Source organism: Cygnus olor, chromosome 2 (genome assembly GCF_009769625.2).
Source record: "Cygnus olor isolate bCygOlo1 chromosome 2, bCygOlo1.pri.v2, whole genome shotgun sequence".
Lineage (NCBI taxonomy): Eukaryota > Metazoa > Chordata > Aves > Anseriformes > Anatidae > Cygnus > Cygnus olor.
This window is the reverse complement of record NC_049170.1, coordinates 31,140,151-31,156,747: the sequence shown is the minus strand read 5'-3', so window position 1 is coordinate 31,156,747 and position 16,597 is coordinate 31,140,151. Positions and strand designations below refer to the sequence as shown.

Below are 16,597 nucleotides of genomic sequence, written 5' to 3'. Positions count from 1 at the left end.
CAGCCTTTCACTCCAGTTCACTGGAGTTTACCCAGTGATCATTTGATGTTGATGTTTTGCTTTGACACGGTGCTAACATGATGTGCTGAGGATGGAGAAAATATCAAAGAGCACAAAAAACTCTTTTGCTGTTTAAAAATATTTGAAACCAAATCTAAACTTTGCTGATAGCTGAATCCTTTCTTTTTGTGATTTTTGGATCAGATAGGCTTTTTATCCAAACTATTTATCCTAATCAGCAGTTGGAGGAGAGGAATGTTAAATAAACTATTTTATTCTGATTCTTTCTCTGGATGTTTACCAGGCTGTTGACAAAGGCCAGAGAATGTTTAATGACTTGGTGGGGAGACTTGAAACAGAAGTGGGGATCACACTAGATGCTCCTTATTTGCTTTCTTTCACAGTGCAACAAAAGGGAAATGATGACAGACCACCTCTTGATACCCAGTTTGATTAAGAAAATTTATCATGTTCCTTGTCATGAGTTCAAGTCTCCCACATTGAATAATATAAACATTCTCAAACAAAGCCAGAAATAGGCAGATAAGACTCAGATGTCTCTACCAGAGATTCTTATGCAGTCTAGAAACGTGAACATGACCTCAAAATAACTCTCATGTAGAACTGGAGACAATTTAAAACTACTTGAAACCCTTCTCTCTGTGCCTTCAACTCAGGGCTCCCTGTTTGGTGAAAGGAAAAGTGGTGTCCTCCATTTCTGAACTCCACACATTCCTTGAGCTGACAGTAATCAGACACATAATCAGGAACTCATTATTTCCTGGAACTTTGAATTTATTTTCATTCTGTCAGTTCTCATATAGAAAATTATCCCCCAAATTAGAACAGCATTCTGGCAGTCACATTAGAGAATATTACAAAGGAGATAAAAGTGGCATACAGCAAAAATATATTTCAAGAGTGTGTCATCAGATTTATCTCACCAAAACAAGAAAATTATTTCTTGTCATACAGAACTACATATAAACAAAAAATGTACACATTTGTTATTTAAATAATTTGTTCTGTTTGTTGTTTTGCACACTTCTGAACTGTGCTGCAGTATGGCAGAAAAAAACAACAACATTTCTTTAGAAGCTTACTCCTGGAAATAACGCATTTTAGTAATGTATTCTGAATACGTTATGATGAGCAAGAGAAACCTTTAAGAAACAAAGCTCAGAACTTATACTTTCACACTGAATATTGAATGCCATGTTTGTAAGAATGTTTCAAGGAAGGAGATCTGAGATGATGGATAGTGTTGTTTTTTTGTGCCATCCAAACTTAGATTGCTGTAGGAACACTGTAGAATGAAGATACTTTCTATCTTAAATAATAGCAATCTCTGCAAGTGTGACACATCCACTAAGTGGAATCCTTCCAGCTGAACCTAAAGCTATTTAGAACTTCAGTACTGCCAAAGTGTTCTTTGAATTTTGGACAACCAGGAAGCAGAGAAAGGATTAAATTCAGTAAACAATGTGCCGAGTCAAATAGTTTTCCCAGGCCTAGAATCAGGGCTTAGTGCCCTAGTCCTTCATCTCTGGAGACCTGATTCTCATTCCAGGGTAGGTAATAAATAACATGTTTGTTTGGTCAAGTGGTCATCTTCTGTTTGCCAACTTTTAAGATTCTTATTTTATATTGTAGACTGGCTTTTCACAGGTTGATTATCTTCTGTTTAGAGTAAACTCCCAAGCAGAATTTTCAGCACTCTCTGGTAGCTAAATAGTCTTTATAGGTGGGTGGTAGAAAAATAACCTTTATTTTTATGCAATACATATGGTAGACATGTGGCTGAAAACAGAAAATGACAGGGGATTTAAAACACCATCAGAGAAAATCAAAGGGATAAAATCAAATGAAGCAGATGGGTTTATAATGTTAGTAAGAGTTGATATGAATCTTAAGATATAAATTATATAAAAACTTTACTTACTAGATAGATCTCTTCTAGTCTAGATGTAGGGTTTTTTTTACAATAAATATCTAGTCCCTGAAAATTCCAGATGCATTGAAAAAATAAAAAAAAAGAAAGCAATGCTTGTGTGCATAAATAAACTCTGAAGAATGTAGCATAGCTTAAATCTAGGTGATATGATTTTCCCAGTAAAATGACTGGGAAAAATGTACCTTCATGCAAAAGTATGTAAGAATATTTGCAAGGGTATTTCTCTAAATAATATTGGATAGCTTTGTTTGGAAACTTAAATCTGTAACTATTCAGAACTTTGACCTAGAGGTGAGAGGTCAAACAATAAATATGGTTAAATGGGGAGTATTTCTGGTCTGTAGATATTTCACCTTGAGATACTCTTCTTGTATGGGTACCTTTGTATGTATATACTTTCAGTCCTAGTTCTTTTATTGCCTTCCTTAATTCAGTATCTGAGCACTCTCAGTAAGATGCTGAGCTATATCATGGAGTATTTGTTTTTCAAATGTTATTCCCATAGGGAAAAGTATGTTCAGATTATTTTAGTAGAACTTTTTCTGACTTGTTATTCTCTTTTGGTACATAAAGTTATACAAGGGCAGCTCAAAGAAGTGTGCTTTGATCTTGGAATAAAAGGTGATGAGATTTCTAAAGCTTGTTACTTGGCAAGTGGATCCATTCCATAGTTTTGAAAGGTCTGTGAGAAAATCTTATTGTTTGCTAAGAAAAACACCTTGTCTTTACTGTAGAGAGATTCACTGTTCCAGAGGAAGGCAGTTATTAAGTATATTCTTCTTCCCAGGCTTGAAGCAGTTTTATAGTTGGTCTGAGACAATGGTATTTGAGAAGAGAAGTGCTGCAGTGACCAGTGATTATGAGTTTCATCATGGTGACTTCACTTTCTGTGCCTGAAACTTATCATAAGCTGATGCTCCAAACAAGACAGCATTTTCATTGTGCATTTAAATTGAAGACCTATTGGTAAAAGATTGGGATATAATAGGATGTGGGATGGAATTCAACTGGATAAGTGTCATGAAAATACTAGTGAGGACAGCAAAAAGATTACTTACAGCACTTTTCAATTTTAGCCCTCCCATTTTATATTGTAATCTCCCAATATGACCTGGCTGAAGTCACCAATACCTGTACCAGGGAATTTCTTTAGCAATTCTCAGATAATTGTTAAAGGAGCGTAAAATTCAACTCTCAGATTGAACAGTATTCTCTTCTTTGAAGCGTTGTTAGGATGTTTGAAAATGAATGAATTTTTGCCTTTCTTCTGGGCCTGTCTTAGTCGTCCATATTCCACTTTTTCAATCTAGGTTATCTGGGCTCTTACCACGTTACCAAGCATCAGTAAATAGACTATATTGGAAAATCTCATTCCTGAAGAAGTAGGTTGTTTTCTGGTAATAGATCTTGCATGAGACAGCAGTGGCTTCAGCTTTTATCTCTTTGCCCTGAGTAGGACAGAATATAAATGTTTGGAGTCTGTTTTCTTATTTCTGTGTTTACATCTGTTGACAGCTCTTTGCAGTTTTAACTATATTATATGGGAGAGAGTACATTATCATGATGAATTCAGTGGGAAGAGTATCCATCTTGTTTATTCAACATCATTGGAAGTGAAAACCTATTTGGCATTGCAAAAACGGGTCCAAGGAATGTGTTAAGGCGGAATTTGTATTTTTGCAAGAAGTGGAAATATAATGATACAGCAGAAGTGGAGGTAACTTTATGGTTGTCTCAGCAAATTCTCATCAAATCAAAGATAGATTTGAGGTCCTTATATACTAATAATGTAATGTTAGCTCTTGTTCCAAGAAGAATTTAGGAAGGTTTCCTTTAAATAAATATTACATACAGTTTGGAAAAAAAAAAAAAGATCATTGAAAAGTGTTGATCTTATTGCAATGTCACAGTAATTAGGCCAGAACCTGTGGAAAATCTGCAGTTATGAAAATGAGCTAGGTCTAAACTGATCAGTATGGTTAGATATAAGACATAAATTTGTATATGTTATATGAAAAATTTGGAAACATGGCAAGTGAATTGGGGGTGTGCATTGGAAATACAATACAAGGGGAACAGAAAACCAACAGGAAATTACATTGTAGAAGATTTTTCCAATTAAAAAATCATCAGTCCAGTGTACTGTATAGCAGTAAACAAGTATGCAAGATTTTTCACTAGGTAGCAATGCTGAATAAGAGAGAAATTACTTGTGCTGAGAAAAACATTTAAGGTTATTTCATTTAGTTATTTCACTGGAGGTATGAATTTCTGATAGCATTGATAGCATTACGATGACAGTTTGAATAAGTGTATGCTCCCAGATCCTGTTGACATGCACTGTAAAGACATAAGGCAAACATTTAAATCAGAGATGGAAGTTGTATGGGAACAATTTTCAATTGTATGACTCCTTGCAAATTTGATAGTAATGTTGCTTATTTTCCATCTGTGCATACTGCTAGAAGATCTGATACACAATTGTGGCATCAATGTGGCCTGGCACAACCAATTACTTTTGGAACTTAAGAAATGTGTGTTTATGCTGTCATTTCATCTTAATTTTGGGGGATGTATTAATGAATCTAAGAAGCATAAACATGGAGTGAAGCAAAATGGTTTTGATCAGTAACAAAAAGTCTACCTCCGTCACTGAAAACGTGTGGTAGCAATCATCAGAAAACTTTGGGAACTGGGAAGTCCACTGTGGTTCTCAGTAACTGTCACACTCCTGCCAAAGTTAACAGGATTTGAATATACTTAACTTTGTACCTTGGAAAGTTTTTTGCACTGCTGTTTGCTCATAGGATGCTTTATATATATATTTGTAATTGGGGACATTAGGTTCAAAGGGCATTACAGTGATATTGGCAATCACTATAAATCTCATCAGATGTTCACTGCTTATAAACACAATACACTCTTTCTATCCCTCTCTTTGATCTTATAACTAGCATAAAAAAAAAAGGGGGGGGGGGGAAGGAAATGACACTTAAAAACTTTTGTTTAAGCTTTTTAATTTAGCTTTTTAATGCCCTCAGATTGCATACTGCTGTATCTATTTAGCAGATCAAGAAATTGTGGGACAGAGAGGTTAAATGACTTATCCAAGTTGCAATAAAGACTCAGTGACAGAACTGGAAATAGAAGCCAAATGTCTTATTTCTCATATCTCTGTTCCAAGTCACCAGATTCAAGATTTAAAATTGGACAAAACTCAGGAGGTTGGCTGCTGAGGAAACCGGTAAGTTGAGTTGAGAGATTGTTATGCTTGCAAGTAAATTTGTTTGTAATTCAGGTGCCAAGATAAAAAATGAGATAAAAATTATAATGCAATTCATACTTTTGCGTGATTATTTTCAGTGGAAAGTGCAAAAACGAAATCAAACTTGTCAGGGAAGAATGCAAGTTTCAATGAAATTTTTCTCAGGAGAGGCTTTGCAGGTTAAACATGGAATTTCTAGTAAGGGAAACCTTAGTCAGAGACCCTGGATGTGATGGTGGCCAAATGGCTGGGGTTCTGAGGGTAACCCCAGTGTGGGCAGATGCTCAGGCTGTGATGCATCAGATTCAGGATGGTGATTTGAGCCTAGTTGCTTTGCATAGTCCTGGGACACTGTTATTCTGGTGCCACTCTCTTGCTGTTTGCTTGGAAAATTATTTAAAGATTGTCTTTTCATCTGAACAATGCACAGGGAAAGAATTATTATTATTATTTATTATTATTATTATTATTTTTTCTATGAATGTATCCTTTCTCACCCAACTTCTAATATAGATCCTGTAATAGTCTGTTAGTAAAATGTTTGAAGTTCAAAGCCAGCCGTGATCAAAATCATCATTATATAGCCTATGCAAAATATCTGATCCATCAAGACCAGGTGTTTACAACATAAAAATCATTACAGTAAATACAACATGTTTCTATCAGTTTTTGACAGTTTTTCTAAAGCAGCCAAAGCTTCAATGGACTTTAAGCCAGAATATCCTGCTTGATTGCAGACATTATTTTTTCTGTTGAGGCCAGAAGTACATTGCAGCAGAAGGCAGGGGCTAAGCACAGTTGTGATGTGTAGAGGAGAAAAGGAGTGGAGTTCTGCAAACCATATGACTGTATGTGACCCAGAGTTTGTGGTGTGCTAAATGATGCTAACTGGAGGGGAAAAGGAAAAAGGCACTATAGCCCTCCTGAATTTACACTGCAGTCCACCTCTATGAAGAAGCTTGCTTTGTGAGTTTGACAAGGACTTTTAGCCTTCAATACTCTTTATTATGTTTATTTAAAGAAATGAAATGATGAAAAAATGAAATTGATTGGATACTGCATCCATTAAACCAACTTCGCAGTTAACATATTGGGATGCTTGGACTGGAGCCAACTCTGTATTTTACTTTCTGATTTTTGGAGCATTATGTCATGATGAAACCAGAGAAAGTGTGTAATAGATCCATCCCCCTGTTATCTGTGATCTTACTAGTTCCACAGCTTGCAAATCCTCCAAATTAGGTTCACATATCAGCACTTCGGTAGTCTTCAGCAACATCAGCTTGACACAACATAACAAGTTTCTGATACTGAAATGAACAGTTGCCCTCTTAGCAGCAGTGGTATAAATTGCATTTCACTTTCTTTAATGGCTGAGTAACTTTTGTTCAAGTATTGTAGGAATTTATTTCAAACCCTCCTCCACTCCTTTTTCCTTCTTGTGTGTGAATTAAAGTTTCTCGGTGAATGGTCTCTTTCTCTGCAGAAAGCTTGAGCCAGATGAAGTCTGATATCAAGTGCAGAAGTCCTACTGATCTGTGTATAAATGAACATTGCAAATTTAGCTCTTCAAAAGTTAGAAAACAATCATTTGTTTTTATAGATAACATCAGCTTGGGCTAGTTGTGCATGAGAACTGCAATTAGTATGTTTAATGTCGTAATTGTAGACGCAATTTTAGTAGGCACACTGAGCACAGGATGAACAATCCGCTTCCTGCAGCCCTTTGCCTCATTTACTGGACACCTTCTAAGCTGTGCAGTGAGTGAGGCAAGGGACTGACAGACAATGGGCTCATTCACTGCAGAACACTGATTCATTTCTGCATCACCTTCACTCCATGCACTGAATGAGACAGGGGGGTCTGTGGAAAAAATACTAAACATTTGTGTAATTAAAGATTGTATCTTAATGTACAAGAATAAGAGAACTGTAATACAATTGAAAAGACATACTTGATTTGCAGATTTAACTGTTGCATACTTGATTTTGAAATTGCCAGCATTGTTTTTTTATTGTATTTTTTTGATGTTGTTAGATATGTGTACACGTTTTAAAACATCTGTTATTTACATTTGTATAGAATTGACAGTAATTTTAACTTGTGAGGTGATTAAATTTGGACAGGATTTTCCACATCAGTAAATGTGGATTTATCAAAATACAGAATTTTAACAGGAAAGCTTTTTTTTTTTTTTTTTTTTTTTTTTGGGTGTGTGAAAATTCCATAGAAGATGGAAATATTTCAGGTAAATTGGTGTTTAATTTCTGTCTCAGCCTAAGCTTAACAAAGACATATAGAAATTGTATGGATCTTTCATGCTCTCTTCTTCCCAATAGAAAAGATGCTTTGCATCTGGACTATGTTTTCCATGCAGCCTGGCAGTCAGTCCCTCGGGATCCCTGTTAGCAGAGAGAATAGATCCTTTTATTTCAGTTTGGATTTGACAGATCAGATAAAATACATTGATTCAGGGATATTGAAATAATTCAGCTGAAAAAGATGAAAAAGAATAAAGAGAAATTTTAAACTTCTGCCACAGTTAATTATAAAAGTAAGTATCAGAATTTCCCCTGGGATGGAAAGTTCATATTTGATCAGCTCTGTCACTTCCAGATTAGGCAAAGCAGATGGTTATATTGCAAATTCTGATTAAGACAAACCATCTTATTTTTATCATTTTCAAAAAAATATTATTATTTATTATTTATATTCTATTTCAGGCTCTGTGTGTGGTCTGGACTGGGCCTCAGTAGAGCAGAGACTTAAAGGCTTGTGCCAAGCTGTGCAATGTTATGGTGGTCTGATGATATGAGTTGCTGTTATTTTCTATTTTAATAACAACTGTTCACTTTTAACATTATAAAGCTGGCAGTTTTTGGTGTTTTTAATTGAACGACCCATGAAGTGTGAATGATAGGTGGAGCCAGCACAAAGGATGATCCAGAATTAATTACTAATATTAATAACAGGACTGGCATTTATTTTGCCTCCAGAAAATCTCTTCTCTGTGCTAGCCAATAGACTCAGAATTTGCACATGTATGTCTCCATCACCACCACAAGCCTTAATACTTTGTATAGTCTGTTTCCCTTTAAATGCTGCTTCAGGCTTGATTTCACATGTCTTTCCTTAGCTCATACTATTTTTGTAGCAGAGCCAACAGCCTGACAGCACTTTTGAAAAAGAATGAATGGGGTTAAAGTACCCAAGTACTGATATGCTGTTTTTATGGTTGTTCCCCATAGTTTTGACTGCTGAGCAGTCAACTATTGGCAATTCGTAGAGAACAAATGATTGAAATTTAGATTGTAATTTTCTTGTGAACTGTAACACAATTCTCTTAGTCTAACAGTGAAATGCTTCTTTTAAGAAAGTCCCTCCCTGTCATGGAAGTCCTCTCCATCAGGAAGGTTAGTCCAGTCTTTGCTATAGCATTCATACCTGCCCTTGATGGTGTAATTTACAGAGGTTGCACTTGTTTCAGACATATATATATAGCCCATACTGTTGTGTGCCTACTGGCACAGCAGCTGCAGCTCCTTACGTTAACGTGTGTGAGAAGAGACTTGGGAGCCTTGGCAAGGACAGGCCAGTAGGCTCTCATTATCCAGCCATCTGGAGCCCAGACCATTGCAGAAATAATATGTGCAGTAAAGACTGCCACCCAAATAAGTGTTATGAATTCAGCTCATTTTATTTTGAATTATAGAGCTTTGAATTCACTCTGTTCCTTCATCTACAGTAAACAAACGTGTATGTGTGCACATACATTACTCCCTTTGTATTCTGTACCAACCTGATGACCCACTTGCATCCTGCTGGGTGTCTATGAACTTGCTCCTGTGAATGTCCATCATTCAGCTTCCATGTGCTTCACCTTTGTGAGGTTATAATTTACACTCTAATCTCATACCAGCTCTTCTGTCTCGCTGACTGGCTTCAGTGACATTTACAATGTTCCAGGAAGATGATTTTTCTCTTTATCTCTTTGTTAAATGAGTGCCATGACTGTGTGTGGGAGAAGAAACCTGCCAGCTCAAGTATGGGAAGTAATTATACATCATACACCCTGTAGCTTTTATATTTATATTTTATATTAACAATTGCTGTGAAATGAGAAGCCAAGCCTTTGAACAAAGAAATAAATAACAAGCTGGGACAAGTATGGCGAGGCAAATGTTCATGTGGAACAAATATTTCTATAAACTGATTCAAGAGCACAGGAGAATTTTTAAGGGACTCATTTGCAGGACATAAATGCTGACCTTATGTAGTCTCTATGTATAGGAATCTTCCTCATAGTTATAGTATAAAATAAAGACAAAAGTCTGGGAAATAAAGGTATATAGAAAGTTGACTCCTGAAACCTTGTCCTACCTTAGTCTCTGAACCACTAGGATGAGGGATCATCTGGGAATAGTCATGCTGTCTGACAGTGGACACTCAGCTGAAGCACCCACCCTGGAAGACCTGCCCTTCCAAACTCCTTATATGTACTCAGTGGAGGATGCAGACTCGTCTAGTGATCACTAGTGATTTGCCTGAGGATTGCCTGCCCTTCTCTACTTAATGTGGAAATATCAGGGAGGAAGACAGGATCCTAAGTCAGTAGGCTAAGGTATGTAGTGTGAAACGCCTGTATGCTCCCACGCTGTCTTCTGTCAGTTCTAATTTTTTCTTTCACAAGTTTAAATTATGTGAGAAGACAAAAAACACAAAAGTGTTTTGTGCGTATTTTGTTGTTGTTGTTGTTTTGTTTGTTTTGTTTTCTGTTTGTTTGCCTGTGTTTCTTTTTTTCTTATTTCTTTATTTTTTTTTTTTTCAGCTTGGAAAGCACAGGCATATATGGCATTGCAAGTATTTTGGATGAGTCCTTCTAGTATAATACCTGTCTGAAATTGAAGGAGTGGATGACATGAACCTATACGTTACTCTGGTCAGAATTTGTTACATGTACTTCTATGTGTCTGGGTCACCATATGAAAGCAATCCATTGCTCCAAGAACGTTGAGTTTATATAATTATATTAATTATTTACAAGTTCATACATCATGGGACTCTGCATCTTAAAACAGTAACTGGATTTGTTACTGGATTTCTGTGCCCTGGCTTCTTGCTTTTTCTCTAAAATAAACACCTTCTGGCTTCTTGCAACAACATTTTTTTTCCTTTGCAGGCTTTTTACTCACTTTTAACTCCTGTTCTTTCTTAAACTGGCTCTCATACTTTCTTTTGACTTCAGCATAGTGCTTTCCCAGTTAACCACATTTCCTCAGTAGCTCTTTGGCCCCCTTTTCCACTTAGGTTGAATATAAATAGGTACAGATTTCCATTCCAATCTTTTCTCTCTACAGTCATTGCTTCTGGTGTCACATTATATTAAGGTCAGATGCTCTTTGAACTGGTATTGTCTCCTCACTTGTTAGGTACCTGGCATGTTTTCTGACGCTAGAAAAATAATAAGGTCAGTTTGCAGAAATTCCTTTCAAACATTACTGGGTATCCTGTCTAGTAGGAGAGTTGAACCTCATTCTCTGTGTTTAGATAGCCATCCAAATCCTTTTCAGCTCGGCCCTCTTGTGCATTGCTCTGGGAATTTTCTTCCTGTGGACAGCTCAGCAGATTCACGTGGACCATCTCCAGGTCAGTCCCTAGGTCTTGCTGCTTTACAGCTCCTAGTTAACAAAGATTATGAAAAAAAGGGTCATTGTTGCCTCTGTTCCCTCTTGCTCAATTTGGAGGATGTTCTGGCAGGCAGAAAGCTTCAGTGAATCCCGGTGATCTGGCACTGGGTCTGGGCTCTGCTTACTTCCTCACTAAGGCTTATAGGCCAGGAAAATGTTGTAATGTAGTTTCTTCTCTCCAGTTAGTCCTTGGAGATTCCTCCTCTTCAGATTCAACTGCAGACATTCATATATTATTTTCTCTGCTGTTTTTTAGCTCAGCAGATTTCTTGTAACTTCCTGCCTGACGGGTCCATCTCCTCCTCTTCACTCCTTATATGAGCACGAGGTCATGGTGAGGTTGTTTACTCATAAGTCTGCTTTCAGAAACCCTTGTCCTTTCAACTTGTAACCTTTTAAACCCTTGCAGGACTTTAAACATTTTCAGCTCAGTTGATTCTTTTCTTCTGAGTTTTCAGTTTATGTGATTAATCTTTATTTTTCAATGTGTGTACTTGAGTGCTACAGGATTCTTATGCAAACATGAAAGACAAGAAATAAATATATTGTACAAGAGGCAACTGGATATGAATGGGAAAAGAATAACTTCTGGTTTAGTCTAACAAAGAAAGGAAAGGAAAAAGGAGATGTGGTCAGGACAGGATTGCTTGAAGAACAAGCAGGTATAAACCTGTTCTTCAGGAGTCTAGTTTCACAGCTAGGATTGATCGATATATCCCAAAGGACAGTGTTGTAATGTGTGTAGTGTCACACTAAATTGTGTGACACACTAAACTAATTGTGTGTAGTGTCACACTAAAATTTGACTCTTGATCTTTCTTCTCACATCTGTACATTTGTGGTCACAGTTGACTGTATAAAAAACAAACAAACAAAATAAGCCCTCCTATATTCACAAATTAGATCTTGAGCTTAAAAAATTTGTTTCTCTCTCTTCTGTGTTCAAGAAGGTCTGGATTCTTAGTGTGAAATACAAAAGAAAATTGTTTTGTGACAGTAATTTAGAAAATTAATTCTGGGCATTGTTACATCAGTAGGAAAATATTCTTTTATTTTAATTGGAAAAGAATATTATCTAAAAGCTTTACCAAAGGCTGAAGAGCAGAAAGATAGTACATGCAGTGACTGTCAAAATTATGGCTATTTACCTTTGGGTATTTAAGAAGTAAGTGCATGTGGATGGCTGACCCCTTTGGTACCAGGAGAGGGGAACCAGAACACTGCAATCTAGTCTATCAAGTTATGTTCCCAGATCAAAGGTAGCTAACAGCTGCTGGAAGGAAATAGGATAAGGAAAAATGCAGACCTTTGGAGTGATATAAATCAAAGCAATAAAATTAAAAAAAAAAAATCTTCATAGGAATCCTGAAACAGCTGATATTGGAAAACCTGGTAAGTTTTCAGTTTGTGTGAATTTAAAACCTAATTACCCTAGAAGGCAATACAGATAGGCATCTGGGGGCTTGCATTCAGTGTGAACCGTAGGTGTGTTCAAAAAACATTTGAAAGTTAGGAATCAATTAATAAGGCATCCTGTCCAGGATAGAAGAAAGTTGATTTTATTATTCACACAGGAGGCTCACTGAGAGGGAGTTAGAATGATTTAAGTGAGAGATGTATGTTCTTCCTGAAATTGAGACATTATCTGAGAGTCAAGCTAATACAAATGTGTTTAGAAAAGGAAAATTGGAAGGAAATTGGCTTTGCAAAATTATTCTCAGCTACTTGTGCAAAATTAGGTGGAGAAGTTAATTTTGAGCAATAAAAGAGTAACTATCTCCACCCTTTCAGTCTGCTACAGGCTTGGAGAATAGGATGCTAGGCTGATAATTAAGTTGTTTTCAAAGCTGAAGTCTGTTTGAATGGAAATGTGTATCAAATAGTTTCCTACACACAGAAAATGTCTCTTATTTTTAAAAATATTGAATTTTTTCAGCAAATAGTTTGAGCTTTATAGTTCCACCATCTTACTGACAAACCCATAACTAGAAAAAAAAAAAAAAGTTCCACTAAGCATCAACAATGCTTAGGCACCATTTCAGTAATATCTTGTTAGCATTGCTATATTCCATAAAGCAGATCCTCACTGGAATAGTTCTTTTCTTTTCAGATATATACTGGAGAGTGATACAGAGAAACCTCTTTTTTTCACCTGCACTCTTTTCATGAACAACATAGTAGGATCTGTGCTGTAACCCTTCCCAGCCAGAAAGTCTACTGTGTAGACTGCTCAGAAATGTAACGGTCTGTTTGGAGTGTGTGTGCATAGTCCTCTTCCTTCACTTTACTTGATCTAGTCACACTACTTAATCCCTTTGCACGCTTTGGCTTGTGCAAAACAAAACAAACAAACAAAAAAGCAGAAATTATCTTGTACATTATCGGCACCTGACAGTATAGATAAGACTGAGTTCTGGAAATTTAAGCCAAAGCTCCAGTTTATGGCACTGGGGCTCCAAACCACAGCCAGCACTGAACAACGCCCTCCCATCTGGTGCAATGTAAGGAAGAAAAAAGATTTTGAGTGATAGGGGTGATAATTCTTAAGAGATATAATTCTTAAATGATATGGTGTTGCAGGTAAGATTTTAGTAATGAGAGTTTTGCCAAGAGGGAGCTCCCTGTTTATCATCTGTTGGAGAAGATATCTCACTGTTGGAGATGATAAACTCCCTTCTGAACTTAAAGAGATAGTGACTACGGAGAATTTCTCCACCTTTCCTTTGATGATAGTGGTTGGTGAATGTGATTTCTGAAACTTGAGAAGTCTTTTGGGGACTTATGTGGTGGAGAGGAAAAAATGAATGTTTTGTCACTGGAGGACTTTCTAAAGTTCTAGGGCTTGATCTACCTACTAATAAGAAACTAATAAGAACTTCGTATGAAGCTAACAGTATTAGTTTTTATTCTCATATATAGTCAGTTCATATGTTTTTTTTCCTTCTTTTTATGACTTCATTGGACCACTCTTAGTTCCTGTATCCTTTTTGTTTTGAAAGTTCTGAATCCTTTTAGTTTTCATCATGTATTGCAAGTATGAAATGAATATCAATTAATTACGTTGCACCCACACTCTATGAACCGTCATTTTTTTCTTGAGTTTTCTAAATTATATAGTTTAACACAGAACTACTGTGAAACTGCTTTTCTATTTATAGGTGAAATTAGCAGAGGCCTGTCTACTATAATCACTGCATTTGCATTTATAGATCATGTAGATGTGAACTAGAAAAATCTACTTTACAACAAAACTGTGGCTATTGGTATAAAAGAGATAACTATATACTGCAAGCATACTGACCACACACACAATGGTTAAAGCAGAAGAGGTTCATCTCTTCCAGAGCCTTAAACATAACTCTGCGTAGGAATTCTGACATGATATGAATTCCCTAATGTTTTACTTAACTATTATCAAATTGTGGCCTAGAATAAATGTACAAATTAAAAAATAGGAAAGGACTCTCAATTCCCATGTTTTCAGCTCTTACTTTAATCAACGAGTTTCAGGATATCAGGTCTTTCAGATTTGTTATATAGCATTCATTCTTTCCCACAGGACTCTGAATAAATACTAATTAAAATTAAGCTAAAATGTTCAGCTTTTTAAGTATGTTTTTTTTTTTTTTTTTTTTTTTTTCCAAAGATACTTTTCTTCTGGAAAACAAATGTGAATACAGACTTATTTCCTGCCTAACTTACTTTCCCATGCCTGTGTGTTTTCTTCTTTTTTGTCCATTTTTGTATGAAGGAAAGAAATAGTTTTGTAGAAAGCTGAACCCACAAAATCCACTGGGTATTGTTCTATGCTAGAGATTGCTAAGCACAGTATTCTAACAATGGGCCAAATACTACACTAATTTCTCTGGAATAACTTTTGGAATTTGGGAATGGTGCTCATTGAAGGAGGACATCAGAATGCCCAGCATGCTTTCTTGAGCTGATTTGTCTATCTTGATACACAAGGTTTCTCTATACCACTGGTCTTTCAACAAGCAAGATAACGTGGTAGGATCTGATGTCTTGACACTACACAAACAAGCTAATTCCTTAGCCCCTTGTGCTAGTAACCAAATAGCTGGCCAAAATACAAAATTGTTATCCTGAAAACAAAAAATGATTTTTTTCTGATTATGCTCTATTTTGGCTCACACTTAAATCTTTAAAATGATTGCTAACATATCTCAAACACACACTTCAGACTTTCTGCTTCTTGTGTGATGTGTATTAACAGGAATTAAAGATTACTTGTAGTGAACCAAGTGCCAGAGAGTCAAAGATGGAAATATAATGGGAGGAGAAAATTTGGGGCTAGTATGAGTATTTATATGACAGCAGTGTCTACAGAGCTTGTCAGTTCAGGGACTTCATTAAATGGAAAGAAGACCGAAGGGACTAGTTTCAACTGAAAGACAGAGACAAAACAAATGATATGATACCATATTGTACTGTAGGGGGTAGGTCTAATTTTAAGAATGGGCTTAAACTTCTGGCTGACACTGTAACCACACCTTTGTTAAAATATAGATTCTTCTCTGCATGGCTGTGGACACAGAGGGTAATAGGGACTATGGAAAGCACTTAACAAGTTTCTCACAGAATACTTTTGTGTATCTCAGCATAACTTTTCCTTGAAGCCCATGCCAGAGTTCTCACTTTGCAATTTCTTGGAAAGTACTACATGGAGTCAGTTAGGGGTTATAGCATTTATAACTCTGAATGTATTTATTAGTAACAATTTCCAGTTGCTGACAAAGGCAAAGCACCACACAGTTGCTCCATAAACAAATATTTATGTATAATACATGGAAAGTGTAAACAGCTTTTACAGTGTTTCTTAAATAATTTCTCAATACGATCAAGAAGTTAACCTACAAGTGTTTCTTCCTGAACAGACTAGTACAATCTGTTGTTATTACCATGCACACTCACAGAATTACTTTTTCTTGTAACATTGACTTATAATGTAAAGAATCAGTATCGCATTTGGATTTCAGTGCTTTAACAAATGTATATGAGGACATTCTTTCCTGAGTAACCTCCATCTCAGAAATGATTTCAGTCTGTGTGGCCTGGAATACAGAGGTGCAACTTGGATTTTTTTAAAGCTGGCAAAGAAATTTGCAGGGCGTCTCAGGTCTTTCCAAAACGCTTCTCTTGTCAGCAAACAAAGGTTTGGCAGACCCTTAGAACAAGATGTATTCAGCCCTTTTTCATGGCTTGCTTGCATCAGCTTGTGTGGGGGCAAATTAAAAGTCATGTATTGCCAAACCTGAGCACTCAAAGATTGTGAATTGGGCTCCAGAATTTCGGGGAACTGCCTTAAAATTCATGAACTTTTAAAAAATATACTGAAGAGAAAAGTATTTTCATGTTCTCTCTGATGGTTGAGCATTTTGAGTCAAAATTTAAAACTTTTCTCTGCAGCCAATACAAACCTATTTTAAAGAGGAAAGTTGCATTTAAATTCATGTGTCTCTGCAAGATTCCAGAAGCTGGGCTTTTATGAACACCCTCAAATAGCATTGGACTTGTAGTAAAATTATAATAACTGCTGACATCGAAAGTGTGCAATCTGCCTCAACAGCGTTACTGATTTTGGGATGAGAGCTGACAGCAACATCATTCTTTCTCTATCATTCATTTTATCCTCTAGCCAAGACCTCTGAACTTCCAGTAACATGTGTGTT

At 36.3% G+C, this 16,597-nt stretch overlaps 1 long non-coding RNA gene across 2 annotated transcripts in view; it reads left to right on the top strand.

Moving 5' to 3' along the window:
* LOC121065462 overlaps positions 1–16,597 on the top strand; it is a 53,621-nt gene that overhangs the window by 23,966 nt on the left and 13,058 nt on the right. Inside the window, exons 2-5 of one of the 2 annotated variants that reach the window (XR_005817079.1) lie at positions 5,139–5,198; positions 9,606–9,841; positions 10,049–10,159; positions 13,018–13,598. This is a non-coding gene — a long non-coding RNA (uncharacterized LOC121065462). Of the gene's footprint in view, positions 1–5,138; positions 5,199–9,605; positions 9,842–10,048; positions 10,160–13,017; positions 13,599–16,597 lie in introns of those variants that run through there. The other variant, XR_005817078.1, reaches the window with a different exon arrangement.